This window comes from Numenius arquata, chromosome 18 (assembly GCF_964106895.1).
Source record: "Numenius arquata chromosome 18, bNumArq3.hap1.1, whole genome shotgun sequence".
Taxonomy (NCBI): Eukaryota; Metazoa; Chordata; class Aves; order Charadriiformes; family Scolopacidae; genus Numenius; species Numenius arquata.
Window position 1 is genome coordinate 4,578,467 of NC_133593.1, and position 25,222 is coordinate 4,603,688.

Below are 25,222 nucleotides of genomic sequence, written 5' to 3' on the forward strand. Positions count from 1 at the left end.
GGGCCCCGCCGGTGGCTCCCGAGGGGAGCGAGGGGCACGGCAAAACCGCGGGCAGCGATTCCCGCGGAGGCTGCGAGGGGCTTGCCGGGCTGCTGCCCCTCGGGGAGCCGGGCTGGGGTGCCCCCATCCGAAATGGGGTGGGGGAGGCTCCCTACCTGCCCGCAGCAGCGTCCCTCTCGGCGGCAGGGAGCAACTAGGGAATGAAAGAGCTGAGCTTTGGCAAATGAAACCCGCAAACTCTGCCCTTTCTTGTCTCCCCAGCCCGTCGGGGAGGGGAAGGCAGCTTTACCGGCAGCTTTACCTGCTCCGCGGGGCAGCGTGTCCCTGCGCAGCCAGAGCCGTAAACCTCCTGGACCGGGACGCGGGTGATGCCGGCAGAGGGAACTGTTAGAGCCGTCGGCTGCTAGGAAAACCTTGTTCAGCTTAACAAAGGAAAGACCTTAATTACAGATGTCTATTCAAGAGCTGCAGCTTTTAAATAGCTGTTTAAAACCAAACCTCCCAGTCTTCTCCTCTCCCCACATCCCCCCAACCAATTTCTTATAAACTTAATGTAAATCAGTTTTGATTTACTGTATCTTGCTGCTTCAGTAGAGCAAACAATTTAGGTTTCTCCCCCTCCCTTCTGTTTTCTCTGGGTATTTCTCTAGAGGTGAAACAGCTGTTCAGATGAATGAGCCGCACTGTATAAAGCAAGAGAGTGGCTTAACCTGATTCCAGTTGTTCTTGAATTTCACTTTTTTTTTTTTTTTCCTGAAATTCCCCTAAATGGGGACTTGGGAATTTAATATTCAGGGCTCGTCCATCCTGTCTCTACCTCTTTTCCTCCTCCCCTTGCTAATACCTAGTATGCATGCGTTATGCTGTGGTGGAGGAGGGCTTAGGTTAGCACTGCTTATTTAGGCTAGGAATTGAGATAAGGCATCGACACAGCAGACTTACATCGGCATGTCACAGAAGTACAAGAGTGGGCGCTAGCCTTGTGCCTTGCACGGTTCTCACATATGGTGCATATTTCATATCCAAGTGGGGGTGGTTTTGTTTGCTGGCCTGTCAAACAGGCCTCAGTCTGTAGGGGGTGTGATGTTAAACTACAGTAACTGTCAAAGAGTTTGAAATGGCAGAAAATTATAGGAGAGTAATGGGATAAACCTACCCCAGCTGGATCTGTTCCAAGGTACCCCCTTCCCAAAGCATGAGCTGCAATGAGAACCACATGTCATTTGTCTTACATATCTATTAGCCTGCAGATCTTTGTTCAGAGCTACCACGCTTACATGAGTGCAGACTGTGTCTCCGCTCACCAAAGACCTTCCCCAATTCACACTATTGCATGATTTTCCCATGCCTCAGTTGTTTGGATAGCTGATGCTTTGTCAGGGGAACGTGTCCCTCTCCAAATCTATAAAGTGTTGTATAAAACCATCTAAAGCTGATTTAAACAATGATGTCGGGAAAGCTGGTAGATTATTTTTTGGGTTTTTTTTGTTTGCTTGTTTGGGTTTTTTTTGTCAAATGGAACTTTGCCATGTGAGAATCTCCTATTCTAGTTTAAAGCAGAGGGGGGAAATAAAAAATTGAAGGGTAGGAAAAATCACTGGTGGATGTTTTGAAATAAAAATTCAAGTGTTTAGTCAAATATTACACGTTGAAGCAATCTTTGTATGTTTTAATTTCCCCTTGAGTGGTGGAGTTTTGTTGTTGGCAAATGTCTAACAGCTTCACTTTCTGATGGGAAAATCTGTGTGGGAAAACTTTAACCAGCCACAATGTTAGACCTTTGGGGGGAGCCTCCTGCAGGGTGCAGCTTCAGGTTGGGAGAGTTGTGCTTTTCTGGTTTTAATATGGTGTGGGATAAGAATTCACGCCTTTTGCTCCGAAGTCTGACATTGATCTATGTGGGTGTGAAGCCTTTTCTCAGGGGACTAAGACTGGTATAAACTGTTGTTTACGTTGTTCAGTACCCCTTTTGCCATCTAAACAGGGGATCTTAGTAGCACCTGAATTACATGAAGCAATAGCAGCTCTGTCACAGTGGAGCTTGCTGGCCTCTGCCCTGAAGAGGCTGTGGAGGACACAAGATGGTGGGTAGGTGATTACTGTTAACGATGCTATGTAGCCATTCTTGCTTTCTCTTCTAAAACCTTATCCGTGAGTGCTTTTGCTTTGTCCAGTGACGTCTGACAGTTTTCCTGAGTACCACCATCCATGTATAAGCAGGCCAGACCCCTGAAAGTTACTGCTGTAGTTCCAGATTTTGGTACATTGAGGCACATACTGATATGATGCTCTACAGCTGATATGTTTCCTTGATACAAGAGACACTATATTCCTGCAGTTGTCTTCTTCTGTCCTTGATCAGCAAGTGAAGACATGATTGAGCCGTTTGGGAATCTGCTATCTTTTTTTTTTTTTTTTTAAATAGCTTGTCACAGAAGTTGTATTTCTCTGAGGGGACGGGGGAGGAGAAGTTGCTGGAATCTTTTGTCTTCCACCTAGAAAATAGTTCAAAACTCAATAGCTGATATAGTTCTTGGTATTTATGGTTGCAGGCTGTCTCAGAGATGGGTGCCTAAGGTTCCAAGGGCTGCTGAACACTTTTTCTGCCAGAAAACGAAGGCCCTGAACAGTGTAGAAAGCTTGGAGTTGGGTGGTGGTGGTGGATGGCAATTTGGAGGGAAAAGGAAATTATTCACTTCCACAATTTCATTTAGAAGGATTACTTGTTCTGGTGGAATGTTGCTTGCTTTGTTTCCTTCTTTAAAGTGAAAATTCTAGCTTCTGTTTGGCTTCAGTTGACAGATCTTGGTTATTAGACCAATGACACTTGCAGTCTGTCTTTGCTTGAACTGCCTTGAACTTCTGTAAGGACTGTGCCAGTAATAATGACAGACTCAAGCAGCAGTGTTTGTTGGCATTGTATAGATTGCAGCAGCTTCACGATTTTGTTTGAAATTCACGTTCAGCACATGCATTTCTAACTTGCTACTGTACTTAAGCAATGAGAATCAGAAGTGGGTCTTAACCAAAGCATAAGAATGGAGGGGCTGTCTGCCAAGCAGAAACCGTTGTCCTCCAGAGTTGGACAGGAGAAGCTTTGTGAACTGAGTTAAGGGAAGTTTATTCCCGTGCTGGAACTAGCTTGGTTGTCAAAGAATGCCTGCATCTGTATTAGTTGTCTTTGGAACTGCTGTTCTCCCAGCTTAACTTCTCATCCTATTTTCCTGTAGTTTCCAATTAGTCATGCATCAAGTCCTTATGAACTCAAGTGTGGGAGTTAGAAACTTCTGAGACTAGATACAGTCCTTAGACTGGAAACCTCTTTGGATGTGAGGCGGAAGTAGCTGAAAGAAAAATCCCAAACGTGAACCGGAGAGCAATGTAGGATGGTAACCCTTTCTTACAGTTAGCTTTACAGTAGCATCACAAAAGTCAGCTCAGGTGGATGCAAAGTCCAACTGTGATAGACCTTCAAAACACTTGTACCTCAGCCTAAAAATTTCTTCCTGTGAACGAACATTAGAACCATGATGTTACAAATAACAGGACTGCCCAAGAAGGTGTTCTTATCCAGACTATATCGGTAATTACAAATCAGTTTGGTCACATAGTAAATCCTAGTGCTTGCTACACTAGTGATGTTTCTTGAGGATAGATGTGGAGAGGAAAGGAATATTGGTCAATTGAAATCTAGAAGTGAATCTTTTGGTTGCTAGAGGCAGAGGCTTTGATATGGAAGGCCAGGTGGTTTCATCCATTCCTTATTGCCATGTATACGTATGTGCCTCAGAGCACAGTCCAAGAGAGCGAGACCTAGGTTCCAGTTGTGCCTCTACCAATGGTTTACTCCCTGCTGGAGGGTAAATCACTTTGCCATTGATTCAGTGGAACAATTAAACATGCTCTGTGTGCAACTTTGATGTGGCAAAGATATTTAAACCACCATCAGCTTTCCTGTACTATAGCTTGTATTACTTTCCCCCACTGAAAAACCTGAAGTGTTGATGCTTTCAGATGTTTAGGTGATGCTTGAAATATGTTGTCAATTATTCCTTGAGGCTAGCAGTCCCCTAATAGGTCACTTGGATGGCTGGCTTTCAAGATCAAGAAGTCTGGGTGGACCTGTTATAGGTAGATCTGTTCTTTTCAAGATAGGTGCCCATGTTCTGCCTGGTCCTACAGTTACACATTTGCTAGGATGGAATTTTGCCTCTCCAGCCCCATTTGAAGGGCTCTGCACAACTGCACTGCAATGTAACAACCTCCAGCCTCTTGGGTGAGGTTTTAGTACTTTTAAGTAAGTGTGGGTCTCTTTATGTGAGAGAAGCCTGTTCTTGGTATTAAAAGGTGATCTATAAATTGGTATCCTGATCTATGCAGTATGTCAGAGTGCTTTCAGAACATGTATCTGGAGTTTTCCTGACGGTTGTCTCTTAATTCTCTCTTTACCAGAGAAAGATGATTTGAACCTGATTTCAGCCCCAAATTCTGAACCTCTTGTGGCTTTTAAGCGGGTGGGGAATATAATACTATACATATTGGAGAAATGTGGTTCTTTTTCCATTTACTGACAGAATCTTGCCTTCTGAGTCATTCCCTCCATCGCCTAATAGTCTGCTCATTGCCTGAGGTCTCTGGTTTTAGATGGTTTGCTGTGGACTGTGTGAGGATGTCAAGGAAACAAACTGGGATTTGTGTCATGCTGAGTCCTCTGCACTAATTCCCCTTTGAAGTGCCCTACCCAGGTAACCAAGAGGTCAGAAGGTCTGAAGCTCATCACCAAACCCTTGAACTCTCCGGTGTTTGTTTCCTGGATTCTGCAGCCGTATGATCTTCATCTGACTTTTGGGGTTCAGCGCTGTAGCTTCGCAATGCAATTAAAACAGTGAAGCCAATGGTAGTGTAAGGACCTAGCAAGGCTGGAATGGCTTTGAAATACCAGACGTGACTGTAGTTACTGCAGTAAATCGTATTCATTTAGGAAATCTCCTACTGTCTTGCCTTTCCAGCTGCTTGTGTGAATAATTTCCTCTCATGTAGGTTTCATTTACCAGCTTCAGGAAGGAAAAGGGAGCAGGGAGGCAAAGCAATGGGTGGCAGTGAACTTGTGCTCCCCTTGGATAAATTAACGAATGTGTCTCTTTCAATAACCCTTATTTGTTCATTTTCTCAAAGCTGAGCTTGTTAGTGTGTTAAAATCCTAGTTGAAACATGTCAGGTTAGAAACTTCACAGCTTTGCTTGGGGGGAGCGGTTCTGTGACACTTGGATCGTAGAATATTTACTCACATCTTTGTTTTATTGGGCTGTGTATTGATGAAGGAGGGAAAACGAAGAATGACTTTGAGGTACTGATGAAAGACTGAAAGCACAGAGTGCTCTAGGTCTGCTGGATTAGAATAATGGATCAGCTACTCATGCTCTTTCCTGCATTCAACCTCCAGCATGTTTTGTAAAGCATAGACTACTTCTCCTGTAGAGTAATACTAAAATTAATCCAACCTCAGTTCTGCAATATGTTCAAAGCTCTCACCTCGCTTCTAATTAGAGAGATGTAGACAGTGCTTAAATTTACTTTCACTGAGGCATAATGTTTATTTTGAGGCTTTGAGCATAAAGCTAGCCTTTGCCAGCTTAGGTATCACAAAGACTCTATTAAGGATCATAGATGCAAAAGTTAAAAAAAGCATAATGGAGCATAACTGGTGCCCCTCTGCTGTGCCCTGGTGGGGCCCATCTGGAGCACTGTGTCCAGTTCCGGGCTCCCCAGTTCAAGAAGGACAGTGAACTGCTGGAGAGGGTACAGCAGAGGGCTACAAAGATGATGAGGGGCCTGCCTGGAACATCTCTCTTACGAGGAAAGGCTGAGGGACTTGGGCCTTTTTAGTCTGGAGAAGAGAAGACTGAGGGGGGATCTGATTAACACCTATAAACATTTAAAGGGTGGGTGTCAAGAGGATGGGGCCAGTCTTTTTTTCAGTGGTGCCCAGTGACAGGGCAAGAGGAAATGGGCACAAGCCTGAGCATAAGAAGCTCCATCTAAACATGAGGAGGAACTTCTTTCCTGTGAGGGTGGCAGAGCCCTGGAATAGGCTGCCCAGAGAGGTGGTGGAGTCTCTGTCTCTGGAGACATTAAAAACCTGCCTGGACACATTCCTGTGCAACCTGCTCTGGGTGGACCTGCTTTGGCAGGAGGGGTGGACTGGGTGATCTTCAGAGGTCCCTTCCAACCCCGTATCATTCTGTGATAACTAATTGGGTCACTATCCTGCAATTTTTCAGCTTTTTATGTCCTTGAATAAAACTAAAGCTCCCGCTTAGTGTATTTGTCACAATGTGGCACTGATCTGTGTTACAGTCCTTAATACTACTATAGAAAAGAACAAGGGAGGGAACTGTGATGTTGTTACTTATTGTTGTTGTTCCTTATCTCCTTTTTAGGAAGAAACAATTATTTGTTGACTTGCAATTTATTGCATGGAATAACATGGTTTAGATGTTTTGGCTGGTTTTGACGAGTTTAATTTTTTCCTTCTCTTGGAAGTGAACAGATGTGCAAGTAAGGAGTGTGCTTGGGTGAAAGCGTTGCCTGTAATGTGTAGGCCTGGCTATTTGAAAGTAGTTGAATCTTTTTGAGAAGACCAACAAATTAATTATTTCAGTTTTGAGATTCCTTTTCAGCTTCCAAAGCAGGGAAATTATAGCTCTGGCAAAGGAAAAGAACTCTATCTGTTTAGAAATGGCTTTCACCTGGAGGCCCACACAATGAATGCTGCTGAAGGCAGCTTCATAATGTTTGGAACAGGTCAGTCTCCTCTTCCATATCTGTGTGGCTTATCTGGAAAAGAGAATCTGCCACTTAAAATCATAGTAGTTGATTTTGAAACCTCTTTGAAGTTGAGAAGATATCTGTGAGGTTCTCTTATGTAGGACTCTTCCCTTGACTTCTCGGTGGTCTGCTGCTATTTCTGGTCTGTCCTGTGAGAGCTGACTAAGTCAGTCGTTAGCCAGCCACCTTCCTTTGTGCTGAGCGAACAAACCATCTGTCAAAACTTTAAAGCTAATGTGAGGTACCACTACATAGAAATGCATCTATTCATGTCCAATCTTGACATCAGGTTATGTAGTCAGATGTCTTTTTAATTGGTTCCAACTTTTTCTGCCCCTAGGAACTGGGTGGAAGTGATGTTCTTTGCAGTATTTGGACTAGATATAGGCATTTGTTCACTCAGAACATCTTAGAAATGCTGGTGCAATGAAATAATGAGGCAGGGGAATATCCCTCTGCATGTGGTCGTGTAACCAAGTTGTACTGAGTCCAGTCCCGTTTCTTCTGGGTGTCCCCCTGCCTTTTTTGTGTGTGTCTATGCATTATAAAGGGTAGTTGGTTTTGACTTTGCAGATGGACGAGACTCTTGATTCCTGCTTTCCACTTTTCAATGGAATGAAGAAGTATGTGTGTTGGGAAGAGTGCCTCATAAAGGCAGTGTAGGCAGAGGTGTTTTATGAGAGATACCTCTTTCATGTGAGGACAGTTTTGGGGGTGGACCCTGCAGAAGTGAGGAAGAGGGTGCAGCAAATGCAATTGGAGGACCTAAGTACAAAGGTTACTTGGTCTCCTGTTCAGTGTGAGAAACTGGAACAGGATGGTCCTTACACTGTGTGTGTTGGATGTTAGAGCTGTTTAGGACTAAGAAAAGGCAAAAGCATAGGTGCTAAATGAGCTAAATACTCCTCTTGCCCTGTTGTGATGACCTTGTGAAATGGAGTTGCTCAGCAAAGGCACTGCACAAAACCTTCCCTTCTCTCCTTGGCTTGTTTTGTGCCCAGGGTCAATCAACATCTGCTTTTTCCCTACAGGACTTTGCTTATTTAGCCGTTCAAAAGTGTGGTGCTGGGAGCTCTCAGCTTGGTTTGAAATGCTTCTTCTCATCGCGAAAAGGCTTGGGGCAGATGGGCTGCTGCGGCGGTTGGGATGACATAATGTCTCCGCGCTGAGTCTCCCATTGGCCTGGTGCTGCGGTGCTTGGTGGGGTGTGGTAGCCCTGAACGGAAGGGCAGACATTTCTTTTTTGCTGTGTGCTGCTTAGCCCTTATTAAACTCAGATGTTTCTAACCCCTTCCTCCAGGCTTTCATTATTGCTGTAAACACAGCAGAGCACAGGGAGCTTTTTCAAATCCTCGTTTGAGGCAGCAATGGGTGACAGCTCTACCAACAGCTCTCCAGTGGGCTTGTCTGTGAAGGGGGGTTGGCACGAATTTAACACTCCAACCCAAGGGAGATTCTGCTTGTGTTTTCCCTAAAGAAAATGACTGTTCTTTTTTTTTCTTAATCTAATGCCACTTCTCTTCCTCCTGCCTCAGGTTGCTTGGCTTCCTGGCTTTCTTCTTACCTTGATTCCCTCTTCTGCTTCTGCAGAACTGGTCTGGTTTCTGCCACCCTGCTCAACGTGGGCTGTCTGGCTGCTTGTCTCATCACTGTATCTTGTGGAAACTTTTGAGTTGTTTGTGTTTTCAGGTGGCAAAGATAGTGATACCAGCTAAAATAAAGTTTCTGTTGCTGCGCTAGGGTGACTAAAAAAGGCTCTCCTAGAAGAAAACACCTAGATCTAGCCATCGGCAGCTCTGTATCTCAGCTGTACCTGTTCCAGATTTACTGTGTGGCTCTGACAGAAAGCTGTTTTTCAGCTTTCTGTGAAGGGAGAAGAGAGGAGAGACTGCCATGGTAACAGGATCTTAGATGCTTCCTACCTATAAACCGCACTTAACACAATTCCCCTTCAGGGGAACTTACGAATCCTTGGTATCTCTATATATAAGCCATTAACTTTGAGGTGTAACCAGGCTATTTATAACCTTATACGCGGTTCTCCAAGGACTATATCCTTTGCAAATCTACTTAGGAGTCTCAAATATCTGTCCATTTAATATTATTCTTTTTTTGAGCTGAAAAATTCTTGGCCTGGTGAGGTATTAGAGCTGCTTTGTGCACGCCATCTGACTTGGTGAAAGCTGTGTTCCTGCAAGATCTCTGAAGATCTCTGTGAGATCATCTGTGTGATTTGTTCTCATGACTTTTTTGCATCTGCCTCTAGTCATGGGTGCCTTGTTGTAAATTGAGCTAAAGATTCTGGTTCTGAACTGTCAGGAGCTAAGTCGGATGTTAGGAAGATCATTGCCATTTTGATGCTGTATTTAGTCACTGGATGCTAGATTTTCCTTTTGGAAATCATGGCTGTCCCAAGACATTTGAAGATGAGCTACTGTGTTGCAAGGCTCTTGAAATCTGGTCCCTTGCATCTCTTGCTTAGTTTAAATTATCCTTCAAAAGTTTCTGGTGCATGGGAGGTACAAAGAGCTTTTCTTATTTGGTACTCTACATCCCCAAGCAAACACTGATTTAATTTAATTAATGATCATTGCAGCTTTGAGGTGAGCTTTTTATGCTGCTGTTAATGAACTTAAAGCTAAAATGGCAGTGATCCTGAGAACTGACTTGTCAGCTTGTGTCTGTCACTGGCACTAGCAGTACAGGACAGAGAAAATCTGATATGCTTAAGCTTCAGTATTTCAACATGGCAAACCCCACTAACCTAAACACTGAGGGGGGAGCCGCATTCTTTGCTATGCCTAATCTCTGTATTTTGTTAAACATGCATTCCTGCCAGAACTTTATTGGACAGAACAATAGTGACCAGCTGGGCAAGTGACCCTGGCTTTTCTGGTCGGCAGAGGAATTCAGCATCTGAGGAGTTCAGATTCTCATGTGCAGCTTAAAGTGATCTGGATTTAGTTGCTTTTAATTATCAGCTGGCTGATTCATAAGGCTTTGTTTTCCACCCTTTTTCCCAAAGAAAAGACCATTCCCTTAAATGTTCAGTGTATATTCTATAGAGCAGCACAAAGTCTGGGAACTGAGACTTGCAAGTTGTCTTTTTCTCTTTTCTTTCCCCTAAATAAAATGGGAATAGTAATACTTCCCTTAATGTAAGGGAAGGCTCTGGGGAATGTTTTGTGAGGGTGTGGTTAGATCTTGGAGGGAAAGCTGCAAAATACAAAGTATTGTATATGAATATATGCAGAAGTTTATAATAAATCTATGAATGATAATACTTGGCACTTGTGTAAACTTCTACTCTTACAGAATAGAGGTCATTGTGCTCCCTGTTTAATGCACCTCTCTGAGCCTGGATGACTGAAATTAGTCTTTGGGAGTTAGTCTTTGTCTGACCTGTGCAGAGGAGGATTTAGTTTGAAGGGCAAGCTGAGAGGTGGGAGCAGGAGGTGCTGAGCAGGGCAGGCTGGACAGAACAGCAGCAGAGGATTGGGTGATGGCACAGCCTGTGGTACTTTCCTTTCCCCAACTGCAGTGGGAGGTTTGTGGGAGGCTGAATGTGTAACACACATAGAAATAGCTCTGACCAACGGGGTCAGTGCAAAAATGCCAGCAACAACGGGTGCTACCAAACGGTACCAGCCTTTGAGCAAAGGCAGGTCTGGGCTGTGATGCTGCAAGCTTTCTCCATTCCCATGCAGCGTTTGATGTACAGCAGAGAGCAAAAAGGCAAATTGGCTCTGTAGGATGTTACAGCACTTGGCTTAATGCTGCTGTAAATCAGCGTAACCTGCAGCAAAATATACAGTCTCCCTGCAGTGTATTTCAGGATACAGCACTGAGCCAAATGGTTTAAACTATCACACAGTAAAATGCTGTCCCTTGGGCCATTGTTACTGGAAGTCACTAATGTATATCACAAATGATACAAAAATTTTGGATTACAAAGTTGTAGGAATTCTTAGGCTATAGGCCTGAGGATAAGCTTTGAATGAGTGTGCATTGCAAGCAGAAATAATAGGATCCCATTTTGCCAAGCACCAGAAAAATACTTGAGTCCTGATAGTGTAATTAAAAGTCTGCTAAAACCCTTTCAAGACCTCTGCAACCAAAGCCATTGGAAATTTATTGCAAGCACCACAGCAACATACTCATTTTCTTGGGTAATATCCTTTGAAACAATCAAGCTCTAACCACTTGGCAGGGCCTGACAGACATAATTATTGGCTTCTGAACTAGAAGATTTTCAAAGCAGCTTCTACAAATGACTATAAAACTTTGCTGAAAGCAAACTTTCAGCTCCCGGATACCTTTTTGGAGGAGTTATTGCATAACCTTTGGGAAGATGAGGGTGAAGCTGTATCTGTCTGCGCTGGGTGGGAAGAAAGGAGAGAAGTGGGAATGTGGAAATGATAAGAATCGTCACAACTTGTCTCTTGAGCTGAATGCAACTAGAAACTAGATTGGTTTGTGTTGGACATTTTGGCTGGTGTCCTGGTTGAGCCTGGGAGTTGCCTTGCCCTACCCGTGTCTGCTTATTGATTTGTATTTGAGCATCTCTGTGGCCTGTGGAGGCAAGGCTTGCTTTGCAGGGCACCTCTATAAGCTCTGATGTGTGTGGTTGTGTTTTGGTTTGTTGTTTTGTTTGTTTTTTTTAAAATCAAATGAAAAACCAACACCAAACCCCAGGTCAGCGTTTGACTGGAAACGCACATTCTCCACGTGGCCTGTGGCTCAGATATTGCCAGTAGTAATTGGATAAGTGAATAGGCTGTTCCCATGGACATATCAACAGCGAGGGGAAACGGGTCAGTTGTTCTGTCACTCCCTGCTCTGAGGTTCAGGCAACCTTTCTAATTTGTGCATGTGAGAGTGGTTTCAACTAAAACTTGTACCAAGTTTCTTCTGCTGCAAGAAGTACGTGACATGAGTTTGCCACAGCCATCTAATTTGACGTTCAGTACTGATGCGTTCAGTGACTTGGCTGGTGTGTGGCATCCCTAGATGCTTTCTTAGAAATGGGTCAAGTGAGCGCTGTTGTGATGGCAGCTGCTGTCTTTGCTTGCAGGGTTGGCTGTATTTGGCGTCATCTTTGCTGAGATACCGCGTGTAAAAATTTCTCCAAGCTGCACTGAAAGGTGTAAAGGAAAACTCTCATGTATGTGTGTATGAGGGAGAAAAAACACAAGCAAGTTTTAGCTGTGGTGTGTGAAGGCTGTTTGTGTACATATTTAGCTTAATAATAAACAGTAGACTGTTGCTGAGCAGCTGTGTGTCACTCACAGGCTTACTGGTTTGCCCACAGTAAATAAAGCAACAGTATGCTGTTCTTCCCAAACTGCAAAAAAGGTAGCAGAAATATAAAATAACTGTCACCCATCAATAAAATTCAGGTCACAACTGCTTGTTTTAATCAAACTTTTATCTTCCACGCTCTCCTTTGTATCACTCTTGGTGCCCTGAATGTTCTGGTTTTGAAGAAATCTGTATAAATAGGAGGGAAGAAAAAAACCCAACTATTCTGTCTTTAATAGCTTTGCCTTGAACTTGCCACAAGCTTTTGCAAGTAGTATGTGTCTAAAATGGGATGTGGGTATATCTAGTGTCATTCTCTGCCTTTTTGCATACATAGATTGAGACTCTTCTCACCAATAACTCTAGACATTCCCCACAGAGCGGTGAGGGATGCCTGGGAAGCCTTTGCTTTAGGAGGCTGGATCATTTGTGTGCACCAGTTTGCACCCTCACCAAATTTGTGGTTAAAATACTGTTGTGGAGTTTTCCACTCTGCGTTGGTGGAGACAGCTGAGTTGCCCTGCCCTTTTGTATTGGCAGGTAGTTTTAAACTTCAACAAGACCCAAAAAGCCCTACAACCCCCCTATTTAATGGAGTTTGCTATACTTATAATTCCTCACAGAACAGGGCAGGAATTTTTCTGGCTCGATGTCTGTATCTCTCCTTTGGACCTCCTGCTGTCCCCTCGCTCTTGCTCAGTGCTGCTTTCTCCCCATCCGGTTTCCCATGTGTGTACTCAGGAATGTTTCAAGACAGTGTTATCATTCCGAAGGAATCTACTGTGCGTGCATGGGCTATGGAGGGTTTTTTCGGCTGTTATTACTTGGCCAAATCAAACCCCTTTTCCACCTGGATACCGAAATGTAGATCTCCTCCCTCAAGACCATCTCCCTTCCAAATAGAGGCTTCCAAAGCACTGAGGCGGTTTCTTAGGTTGCTCAAGAATTTTTTAATAATAGAGAAAGGTGTTAGTGTTTCTGTTCACAAGAGAAAGGCCTTCTTTTTTTTTAAGATTTTTTTTTTCTAATGAACAAACTGGATTGCAGCAAGGTTTAAAAGGAGAATAAAAATAATTGTTCTTGGCTAGAAGTAAGGGATGGAGACTGCTTCCAAAACCAGTGAAAGCTTAGGAAGATGTGTTAAAAGCAGAAGAAACTTTAAAGTTGAAAATAGGTAGGTAGAGCACTTTGTTTCTAGATGTCTTTGTACGGCCTATCCATAGACAGATATCAAAGAGTGGGTTCTGTGTGATTGAAACGTAAACCATCCGCTTAAGAGTGAGCTTAAAACTCAAGGCAATACAGAGTGTTGGCCAGCAGGGGCTTGGGACTACTGTGTGCAGAAGAGCTGCTGTACAGTAAATGCTATGTAGTTCGTTTTATGGCATTGGACGGATGCAGTCGGCAGAGTGTAAGAGTGGGAGCCTGGGGAAAGGTGAAAAGGAGGTTGCTGGTGTAGCAGATTGTTGTGTGCCCGTAACTACCGCTTCCGAGCTGTGTTATGTTCACGTGGAGCTTTGAGGGAGGCTCCCACTTTATGCAGGCAACACACTTTGAAAGGGCTCGTGACTGGCAACTGCAAAGTGTTTTAGGGCAATTCGTTACTGCATTTAAATGGGCACTGGGAATGACTGGCTTGAGATGGAGGTGAGGCTGGGAAAGATGTGGTCACCTAACCACCCATGGGTGTGGGTGTTAGTAAACTAGTAATACCCTTTACAACACTAAAGATGACTTTTGTGAGTTTTAGGCTGTGCAAGTAGGAATTTATTAACCTTAAAGCTATTGAGACACCCTCCTGCCTTAGCTCACCGTCTCTGGTCTTTCTCCCAACATGCACTAGAATCAGAAATGACTGTTGTAAAGGGCAAACTCAGCTCTCTGATCACACAACAGATCTCAGTTTTGATGTTTCTACTTCCCTACACATGAAACTCCCATGGGTGTGACTGGAACAATAAGATTATTTTCCAAATTATTTTTTATTGTAGTAACGCCCAGGACAGCCTTGTGCCAGACATGGCAGACATGGAATAAAAACTTTTCAATTTAAATAGCAAATTAACACACAGGCTTTGGGTTTTGTTTTTCAGGCTGATTAACGCTTTGAATACCCAGGCAGAGAGGTTTTGCAGGGCTTTGTTTTTACTGAACTCTGGGGCCTCCTGTGGCTCATCTTAGGGATCTCTGAGCTGGGCAAGTAAAAGACAGCCTGCTTTATTTACTCCATGCAAGACAGCCTGGTATTCAGAATGACCTGACGTATCAGTAGAGCAGTTACTGGACAAAAGTGCTTTGCTCCTGGATTACAGGCATGTTGGTAGGGTACAGCTTTCCCCAAAAAATCTTCCTGGAGCACCAGCAGTAGCCTTGTCTCAGGCCTAATGCAAACGCTGGCTGTTAGGTACCTGAACTTCAGTTGCCTCACTGAAAGCAAGTGGCTAAGCTGACAAATCAGAAAGGGAGAAGAGGAATTGTTGGTCTCAAAGCAAGATAAGTAGATGGATTTGTCTAGACTGGCTTATTATTTCTAATCACCTCCTGCAGCACTGGAAACATTAGAAAGCTGTAGGGTTTTGCATTTGAGGAAAAGCAGTTTCTTTTGCGGTTTCAATGAGGATGTTGTCACATCTGGTGCTTTGTGTAGCAGTCACCTGAAACAGAAGTGACACAGAATAAAGCTGAGCCTGCACATTTATTGCAGCTTCACTCTAGAAAGAGGTCCCCTTGCCTCATGAAATCTAGTTCCTAACAATGATGGGCAACCACATGGTAGATCTTTACTCTAGGAAGGTCTGCTGCATAGTCCCTTGGATACCCGAGCCCACAAACTCCTTTACAAGTTGCTGAACAAATTGAAGACCTAGAGTGAATGAAATGATTGTAATGTGCCAGTAGGGAGGACAGGTGGAAGAAGAGTTCTGGGTTCTGTTAATCTGGCACAGCTATCTGTATGGGTACTGCCAGTTGTATCCTAACACTTGTGAATCTGAAGCTGGTGCTTTCATCTGCTTTTCAATGCATTTTGCGCCCACAGGACACTGCTCTGAGTGTTAAAATAACTCAGGAAAACAAATCTGTATTCCCTTAAAGAGAAAAAAGCGATCTTTTGTCTGTGGGATCTCCTTTTATATATATATACACACACATATATACATATATATGTATTTATAGCTATCAAAAGGTTGTACCTGTCTCCAATGACAGTAATGTCTCTCCTGTTCAGCTCCAGGAAAAATCCAAAATACATGGGATGATTAACATCATACAATTAATAAGCAATGACTTGATGGTGCCATCCTAATTTTTTTTCTTTGATACGCTCAGTGGTCTCCTTTTGACATTGCCTTTTGTTCTTGTTGTAATTTGTGGGTTTTGGTGCCAGTATAATACTAATGAGAAACACTGCTTCATTTAGGCAAAGTCCCTGTGTTCCTATCATGCATGTGGCTTTCATTGCTGCTGGTAAGCACTGTGAGTTTGGCAACAGAGGGCTCAATGTGAGGCACAAAGATGCACGTTGGTCTGTGCAGAGCTCTATAAGCAAAAAAAAAAAAAAAAAAAAAAATATTCAGGAGCAGACCTTGTTCACTCCTTGCAGATGCTGTTGATGCGTGTGGATACAGGCCCTGTAGGGCTAAGTAAGTGATTTGAAGGAGATGCTGAAAACCAGCAGGAGCTTGATTTGTCTGTTTTGGAGGACTCAAATTGTGCAAAGTGTTGTTATGATGTAATGTAGCAAGGGGAATGAAAGACAGCTATGGATAATGACTTTATGGATGGTGGAGGAGACTGTGTAGCCACAACAGGAGCACTAGTAAAGCACAGGATGCTGTTACGGGGATGCTGACATGTTATGCTAGTTTTCTTAATGTTTTTCTCCCACGAAGGTTTTGAGGACAATCAGGCATGTGTCAGTGTCCTGGTTTTCAACTTAAAATTCCACCTCCTGCTAATTCAAATTAGAGTTTAATTCTGAGTAAACTTGCGTTGGAGTAAATTTAGAGGTACAGACTTTGATAAAAAGTAGTCCTGCACTTTAATGAAGATCGGGGCCGCTGTTCTCAACTAAAGCAATTCTAGATCAGATCTTCAGAGGAGGAGGACACATAGTCAAGTGCCAAATGTCATCTTTAAACATGGATGTATTTTGGACAAACAGTTAGTGTTCCAAATCCCAGCTCCATACCTTCAATCAAGGTCCTAAGGATGTTTTTTTTCCTTGACCTCACCCCTCCCTTCAAGGTCAGGCTTTCTAGGAACGAACAAACCAGTACTACGGATGTATTGGCAATATGAAGGTAGGAGACCTACCCACAACCAGGTTATCCAGCTGTGCAAAAATTTAGTTTAGACTCAGGTTTTTCTTTTTGAAAGTCTCTAATTCAAGGAGCTTTTATGTTGCAAAAATTACATACTTGGTTGTAATTGTGTGTGATTTCCATGCTGCATGGATGTTGAATGCCAAATTCCATCAAGTCAGTCTAATTTAACAAAGACAGATTCCGTGGATATTTTGGTACGTTTCCTCTTTCCTCTCTCTGTGAACACTGGAAACCACTGTCTTCTCATTGATTGCGATAAGCTTGGGGGAGGGAGCAGCAAAACAGTTCAGTGCCTAGAAGAATGCCTGTAAAAGCAAAGCACTTCAAAGCAGTCAACTCCCCTTTTATTTCTGAGCACTCAGTCATGGCCTAACTTCTTTCATTTTCACGATGAAGGTAATTATGGTTCAGGTCAACCATATTTATTTTTTGATTCAGTTGGAACATACCACTAGCAAACTGAGAGGAGCTGAGTAGTGGGTATAAATCAGAGGGATTTTGTGCTAGAGAAATACTCCTGGTGCCTTCTCACCCTTTTCCCCTTCTCACCTCTTTCCTCTTATGCATAAACAGATACGTAGGCAAAGAGGTGCGTGTATTGAATGTGATTTATTTCTAACATTACCTGACTGCTCAACCTTGTTTTAAGCCCTCATCTGCCTTTGTTATATTCTGCATTTATATTAGTGCTGATGTACAGGGTGGATCTACTGTACAAATGAATCAAGCGTGTGTAATAGATGAGTGCTATCATCTTCAGAGCCCCTCCTTCATTAGTTACAGCAGTTGGAAGGTGCCTTGTGAATGAGGTGGGGGATTGGAAGAGAAGAGGAATGGTCTCATGGCTGAAGAAGCTGAATGTTGCTCTGGGGAGCTGGATTCCCTCCTTGTCTCTGAAAAATTGCACCCGTGGCTCCATGCTATTTGGCTATTCTGCTTCTAGGCTTTTAATAATTCCAGTAGGGAGAGGTTTTTCCCTTAACCCCAGTAACTTCAATGGCTGCAGAAGGATGAGGCAAAATCTTGTGCAGTTTCCTATGAATTGAAGTGAGTTCAGCCCTCGAGGTAACGCTGTTTGGAAGGTCAACCATGCACACAACAAAGCAAGGAAAGCACAGTCAAATGTGCTTGGCTGCAGAACTTGCTGAAGATTAAAGCTCTTGTGCAGACTGAACTGTGTTTTCCTCCTAAGGTAAAGATTCCTCTAGGACTAAACTCCCTCCAGCAGTCTCTGATAATCCACTTTGTGTGGGAAAACTTAAGACTGTTACTGGTAACTGAGTATTTGAAGTGCACTAAGCACAGAACATATTGCCCCCCTGGGGAAGGGTTATGCTGTTGGGAGGTACCTAGATAAATAGTCCCATCTTTTTCTGCTAGCCAGAACTTTATTTTTATGGCCACTTGTTTCAAACTCTTATGGGGTGGAGGTGGTGTGGTGTGTGCAAAAAGACTGGGGTTCCTTCCAATCTTTGTCTGACCAACATAGTGGAGTGGGAGACCTGGAACTTGTCTTATTCCTGTTCGTGCCTCTGGCTCTCTGCTGCTTCAAATGGCTGCTGCTGTCTGGCTTCAGAAACACCAACAGTCTTCCAGTTTTATTCATTTCCCAAAATGAATGGGCTGTTACAAAGATTTTTCTCCCTTTTTCACAGGAGTCAGGGTAACCTCTATTAGTGACTATGAAGTACTCAGTGGGAGTAAGGCATGCGTAAAACATCAATATTGACAACAAGATTACTGTGGCTTGTTATGTCTTCTGACTTGCAGACCCCTTAAAACTTTGTGATGGAAAAGCAGACTCTGCTTTGAACTGAACTTTGCCATCATAAGCTTGTGTACAGCCATACCCTCGCCCCTGCCAGGTGGTCTTTCATGGGTTCCTTAGCAATGGTCCATCATTCAATAGACCTGAATCAATCCATCAACTCTGAACATTCTAATGTTAAGGAGACTGGGGCTCACAGCTGAATTTTGTAGTTGGCTCTTTGCTGGACAACAAGCTGAATGACAGCCAGCCTTGGATCCTAAAACCTAGTTATCTGGGGAGAGCACAAGTAGGGTCAAGAACAGGAGAAACTTAAGCCCAGCTTGGTTTTTATCTGAGCTTTCCAGTAACATGTGATGGGACTGTTTCCTTTTAAGTGAGGTCACAGCAGTAGAGAGTGATCTGGTCACAGCCAACTGAATTAGCTGGTAAACTTGATCCTGATGAGAGTCAAAGCACATTCAGGGAGGTGTGTATTTGTGAGTAAGAAGGGAATTAATATAGTTATGTAGAGCTGGATGGCTCGGGAAGAGTTACCCCAGAGAGCCTGGCAGTCTTTGAATCTGGATTTCTTGGCATGTAGAGGGCAACTTCTGCTCCTGGCCTCAGTGGAGTATATAAATAACTAACCCCTCCTAATGATGGGCTCCAGCACACAACGTATGGATTGCTGTTCTGGCAAAGCAAGTGGGATGCTGTACTATTTATACAGAGAAAAGGGCACAGTTTGCTTTCATTGAGTCAGAACAGCAACTCTTTCCCAGTGAAAGTCAGCGACCTTCTGATTTTATTGAAATTCCTCTCTAGGATTGCAGGGAAATTGATAGCTCCAGTGAAAAATGTTATGAGGAAACTTGGGGAAATCTATCTAGCTATCAAAACACTCCTACTGTTTTCCGTGCCCTAAATGTTGATCTCTGCTAAGTATAACACACAGTGTGTTATCCTTATAGAAACAAAAAGATAATTCAGTGCAGTTGTTTACACAGCACAAAGCTTTAGGGCAAATCACAAGCATCAGAAATGCCAGCCTTATTGAGAGAGTTCTGTAATATTTATTGGGAGTGGGGAGGGTCAGTTCATACCCAAAAGCATGTGACAGGTGCTGATGAAACAATTCTGCATATAAAGTCTTCTCCCGCACCCCACCTGAAGAGCTTGCTTCTCTCTTGGCCAGTTAAGTCTTGGTGATTTGAGCTTTTGTGTTGTAGTGTGGGGCATGTGCTTTCATTGGAAGTACTAAAACCACACTAAATCTCCATTTTACTTAGCTCTACAAGAGCATAAATGGCTCTGTTCAGAGTCTAACTGGTAGGATTGTTTCAACTGGAAGCAGAGAATTTCATCCTGGTAGGAACGTGGTGTGCTATAAGGCCACGGAGTTGTAGCCATGTCCTTTATTCAGCCAGAAGGTCCTGTGTGTGGTAGGTGTTGCCTGCTGTAGGTCTGTCCTTAACAGGGCACGGCAGCAAGTCACTTTTATGTGTGGAGCTGAACTGTGGTCCCACTGAAAGAAGTGATTAGGCAAGAATGTAGGTGCTTTCATGTTCAAGTTGCACGCTCCTGATTAAACAGGCTACTTGCTGAGTCCTGATCAGTTCAGCCCAGTGGTTTCTGACATGGTTCAGTTTGTGATCACTTGTCCAGTGAAACGAAGCCTACTAACAACCAGTTGGCTTTTCTCTTGCAAACCCCTTAGAAGGCCCTCCAGGGACCCCCAGGAGTTGAAGAAGCTGGGATAAAAGCCAGCAGTCTGGAGTAGGAAAGAAGCAAATGTTGCTTTTGAGGATGGCTCTGGAAGTTTGTTGGGGTGTGAGATTTCTGAGCATTCACAGTGGGGGAATGGTTGGAGGGATCCTTTACATACCCTTTGAGTGGTGGGCTTAGGAAATAGTGCTGTGCAAATCCAGATGGTGAGAAGGCGGGAAGAAGCAGCTTGCTGTCTGTCAATGTCTTCCTCTCCATGAAATGATTTCTGGCTAGCATGACTAAATTAGCTGAGAGGAATTAACCTTTGATATGTGAGCATGTGGCTCTTCTGGACCTTGCAGTATTTTAGCTTGAGTATTTGTTACCTTTCGCTTCTCCACCCTCTGCAGTCCCTTTTCTCTCTCACTGTAGAATGACAGGCTGCACAGACATCCACAATCCCCAGAGGATGAACTGTGCATCTAAGTAAGGCTTCTGATGAGGGGTGCAGCAGGTTCAGAAAGCTGGTGGGGTGCAGAATGTGGCTTCCTGCCTGCTGTCTGCCTACAGAAACAAAATGCAGCTCCGTGTGTAAGTCCAGCTGCCCTTTGATGTCCTCTCAGCCTGCTCCCTTCATGCCCTGGAAAGTTGTGTTTTCTTGTTTCCTCCAGTGTCCAGGTGCCTGAGGCAAGGCATCGCTGCTCTCACTGAGTCAGCAGAGAGCGGGCAACTCCCTCCCAGCGTCTGCTGAGGGAGGCGGGAAGGGTCTCTTTAAGCTCGGAATAGTGGTTTTCAGAGTATCTCCAAATGGAAGCAAACTATTGAATTTGTTGCTCTAGTTAGCCAGAAAGGTCCACTGTAACCTACACAGTAAATACGGTTGGATATCTGCTGGCATCAGCGCTCGTATTCCCTTTGGAACAATGTGTTGTCAGCTGTGATCAAGACGTGAGATCTTGGTCTGTAGCCCTGGACTGAAACTGTCTAAATCGGTAGCTTGCAGGCTGTGGTCTGCAGATCCTCAGTTTTCCATAAAAGTCTTCCAAGAATTAAATAGGGTGTGAGAGGAGGGTGTCTCTTTGGGAACGGCTGGGGAAAATGGACCAAGTGAGACTTGCCTTTCTAAGCAAAGCAGTAGAAGACCAATTTCATGAGACGCTGTGGGGCATCGTGCTAAATATGCTGGTGATGAGCATGCATGAGATCTGACAGACCCAGCCCTAAAGGAGCTGCTATTTGGATCATTTTGTTTCCTTGGTTGGAATATTCTTTTTTTGAATAAGCAGCAATATATTCTCTGCCATCCTGGATGCGTGCCAGTGAAAGTCCTAAACCTTTCTTGCTAGCATCTGTATATAATATAAAGGGTCATTTATAATCTCTGTAAGCCATGATGGGGCCTTTCGTCACGTTGTCTGAAGCCTGCTTGCATTCTGGAGACTGTTCTTGCTGACTTTTGGCTTGCAAAGAGAAATCTTGGGCTGGTTTTGTCTGTCTTCTTTCTGTCATAGTCACTGTGCTATTATATTTACAGGGAGTTCCAAGCTATGTATCCTAGTCCATCTTATAATCAGCTATATTCCTGTCTCTGTCTCACCTGCTTCTATGCCACAGTAAAAAGCCAAACACCTAAAATTTGCATTTGTAGGCAAATTATGCTATTTATTGGAAGCCAAGAGTGTGTTGTTTTGTACCTTTCACTTCTGGGTGGGTGCTTTTGTAACCAAACTCTCCCCTCTCTTGGTAAAGAGGGAAGTAGAGAAATCTGTGTTCATGATGGGTTATCTGAGTATCTTTGGGGTCTGACCATCTTTTTTTTTTTTTTTTTTTTTTTTTTTTTTTTTTGCCCTTGTGATCCACGCTGTGGTGGCTGTGCTTTAGAGAAGACTCTAAGACTGCTGAGGTGATAAGTGTTGTGATACTCTATCACTTTCCTTGCATTCTTGGAGCTCCTGCTAAGGAAGGTGGAAGGTTGTGCCTAGATTTGAGTGAAGGATCTTTTATTTTGCCGTGGGCCATCAGTCCTATTTAGCTTGGCAAATCCAGGTGATGGCTCTAGGCAAGGAAAGCAATGAATGGAAAGCCTCAGGGAAGCTTCTTGCTTCCTGCAATGGCTGCTTCCTTTTATAACAGGTCCCTGAGCAGGTCATCTGAAGAAATGAACATGGGAAAGTGTTGGGTTTCTCCCCTGACTGATGGGCAGCTTCTGTCCTGTGCACTATAGCGTGGGAGCAGCCTTTAACCTCCAACCAGCCTCCTAAGGCTCTGTCACTTGTAACAAGGCCTGTCCAGCACGTCTCACTTCCAAGAAAGGCTTTTCCAAGGCAGAAATGACAACTCGACTGCCAAATTCCTTGGACTTGCGAGGGGATACGTGTACAGCTGCTTCCTAGGACCAGGTAGAGCAAAGGTGCAAGACACCTACTCAGATGACAGCAGTTTTGGACTCGTTTGGAAAGAAAAATCTGTGTGCGTGTCAGCAGCACCCACTGAATGAAAGCCCTGGCAAAACCAGCTTTGTAGGTAGCTTAAAATAATCAACACTTCTTGCCACTTTTGACATAGGCAGCCTGCACAGTGCCACCTGTTTAACTCCAGATCCACAAATGTAGTGCTGGACTTCCAAGCTGGTTGAAAATAATCCTTGACGGAGCAAGGTGACATTAAATCTGGGTCTATGCAAGGGAAAGCTAAAGAGTAAGGGTTAGTTTCCAATTTCTTCTTAGGAGTTGCAATTTGGAGCTGCCATTGTACACTAACCAGAGCAGATTGCCTGCCAGATTCCCTCTGGCAATTGCAGAGTCTGCCTCCAATGCCTGCCTTTCTCTTCTGCATTGTGCAGGGGTGTGCAGTGGTGTTCGTCTTTGTTCACCTTCCCACCTCATTTGCCTTCAGGAACATGAAGCTCTCTAGTTTTCGCATCAGATATGAAGGGTTTTGCTCAGAGTGCAGTTAAATTCTTTGTGTGACACAGAAGTGCTTTGTGTGTACCCAAGAAGTGGGACAGGTTATCTCAGAAGCCCTTCAAAATCAGTGGAATAATCAGTGTAGGATAATCCAGCTCCATACCATGGAAACAGCACTTCTTCCCTGATGATGCTGTGATGGGAGAAGGCCAGAGGGGGACACATACAAGTAACGTAGCCGTTAAAGCATAGCATGTGTATATAAATACTTGATTTACTTGGATTTCATTGATAAGCTGGAAAAATGGTCTTAACATGAGGGGAGGCACTTGAGTCTTTGACAATTATGCTCTGTTTTAAAATGTTCAGTAGCTTTATTCTGAATTTGTTAGTATTCATGTCCCTTCGTGCTCTCTTAGATGTCGCTAGTGTGCGTACTGCTGCTTCGTTCCTCTCCTGTGGTGGGACCAATTCCTTTCCTCATCGCTTGTTAATAAGAAGTTTTGTTTTTTGTAATTTTAGGACATATGCTTCTGCTATTTTCCTGTCAGGTTCTGTATATGTGCAGTTTGTTTTGCTTGACACAAAATGCTTTTGCCTGGAGGCTTGTGTAGAAGTGCTGTCCTTCTGATAGCTGTCACTGTGCTAAAAACATGTTTAAGGTAGATCATACAGAGCTGGGGCTTCCCGAAGCCCTCTTTTACTTGCCCTTTCTCCTGGCTGCTCTTCCTTCCACGCTCAACTGGCTGTTCCCATGGCATGAGGAGATCTTATCCAGCAACACCTGCCTGAACAAACCCTATGACTAAGGCTTGGAGAGCTAAAATGGCTGATTGTACTATCTGCGCATGTGAAATTAAAAAGGAAACTTTACTTTGAATTATCACACTTCCAGTCTTTAGCTCCTGTCCTTGTTTCTTCTGGTTTTGCTCCCTAAACTTTGTGCAGAAGTTGTGTAGAACCTGTTAAAGGATCTGCTGTTATGTGATCTGAAGCTTCATTAATCTTTTCTTTCCCCCTGTTTTGCCCTTTGGTTTGATGATGTAGTTGTTAGTAGAGGTATTTGGGTATTGGGGTGTCTGATCCCTATATATGCACCACAGATCCTTAATAGATCTGAGAGAAGTGGTTCTCTAAGATCTCATCACCAGCCTGGGGTCACCTGAGATGTGACTGCAGTTCACACTTCCTAATCATAGAATGGTTAGAGTTGGAAGGAACCTTAAAGGTCATCTAGTTCTAGCCCCCCTGCCCTGGGCAGGGACACCTCCCACTAGACCAGGTTGCTCAAAGCCCCGTCTGACCTGGCCTTGAACCCCTTCAGGGATGAGGAATCGCAAGCAGGTTTACAGTGAGCAGGAGCAGTATCTGCAGGGAAAGCTGCATGGCTCTACCTTGATGCAGCTGATGGCCTCGATGGCACCGGGCAGAAAGCCACCCAGTCTCTGGGTGCCCCAGTTTACCCATCTGGCCGTAGCCGAAGGTTGAGTGAGTAGCCCGCTGGCCCCAGCTTGCCCATTGTGGTCTGCAGTGCTCGGCTCAGCCGCTGGCAATCGTACCTCCTATTCATGGAAATGAGAGTTATCCAGAGAGCAGGGAGCATCCTGCGGAGGTAGGAGGGGAATCCAAAAAGGAAACAAAATATCAAATGCTCTAAATGGTGAATACTGGAAAAACTAAACTGCTGTGGGGAAGGTGGGTTAGGGAAGGAGGAGATGTACAGGTGCCTGTTTCCACTGTGCAAGCAGTTTGATTTTTGGTAAGCAAGGCTGGGGAGCCACTGTGGTACTTGAAGAAGGGATCAACTGCACTGGGGGCTCTTGCTTTAAGATGTATGAGGAGCTGGGACTCTTCTGTATGTGCAGTGAATGCTTACACAAGCGCTTTGTGTGTTTTGGAGCACATGCTGGTGTCTCCACTTCCCATTAGTGACCCCAGTTCTGATCCCCAGTCAGTAGGAAAGTGGCTCTCAAACCTGTTAACTACACTAAGGTACAAAAGCAAAAATATGAACCGGTGTTTGGCAAATACAAATGGTGCTTGCAAAGGGGAAAATGAAAGTATCCTTTTTCCCCTCTTCAAGCTTGACACTTTCAGAGACGATGGAAAAAGGGTTGTGGGCCCTGATTCCCAGGGCTGACGCTGCGGTTCCTGTCTTCTCATACACCTTACAGTGAGCAGGTCTCTCTCACTCTTGTTTTCTTATAAGACAGTGTAATACACTAATCACTCCCTCGCCTGCATTTTCTTTTGCCCATTTTTAGACTGTAACCTCACCAGGACAGCAATATGACTTGTTCGGCACCCAACTTGTTCGAGCCCTGCTGACAATGAGCTCCACCACACCAAAAAGCAGAATTTTCCAACTCGAATGTTGTTCAGAGTGGCAGGAGGCTGGGGAATGA

General features: G+C 44.1%; 1 protein-coding gene across 1 annotated transcript in view; it reads left to right on the forward strand.

The window, feature by feature from the left end:
- Positions 1 to 25,222, forward strand: part of COL26A1 (collagen type XXVI alpha 1 chain) — a 170,756-nt gene that overhangs the window by 190 nt on the left and 145,344 nt on the right.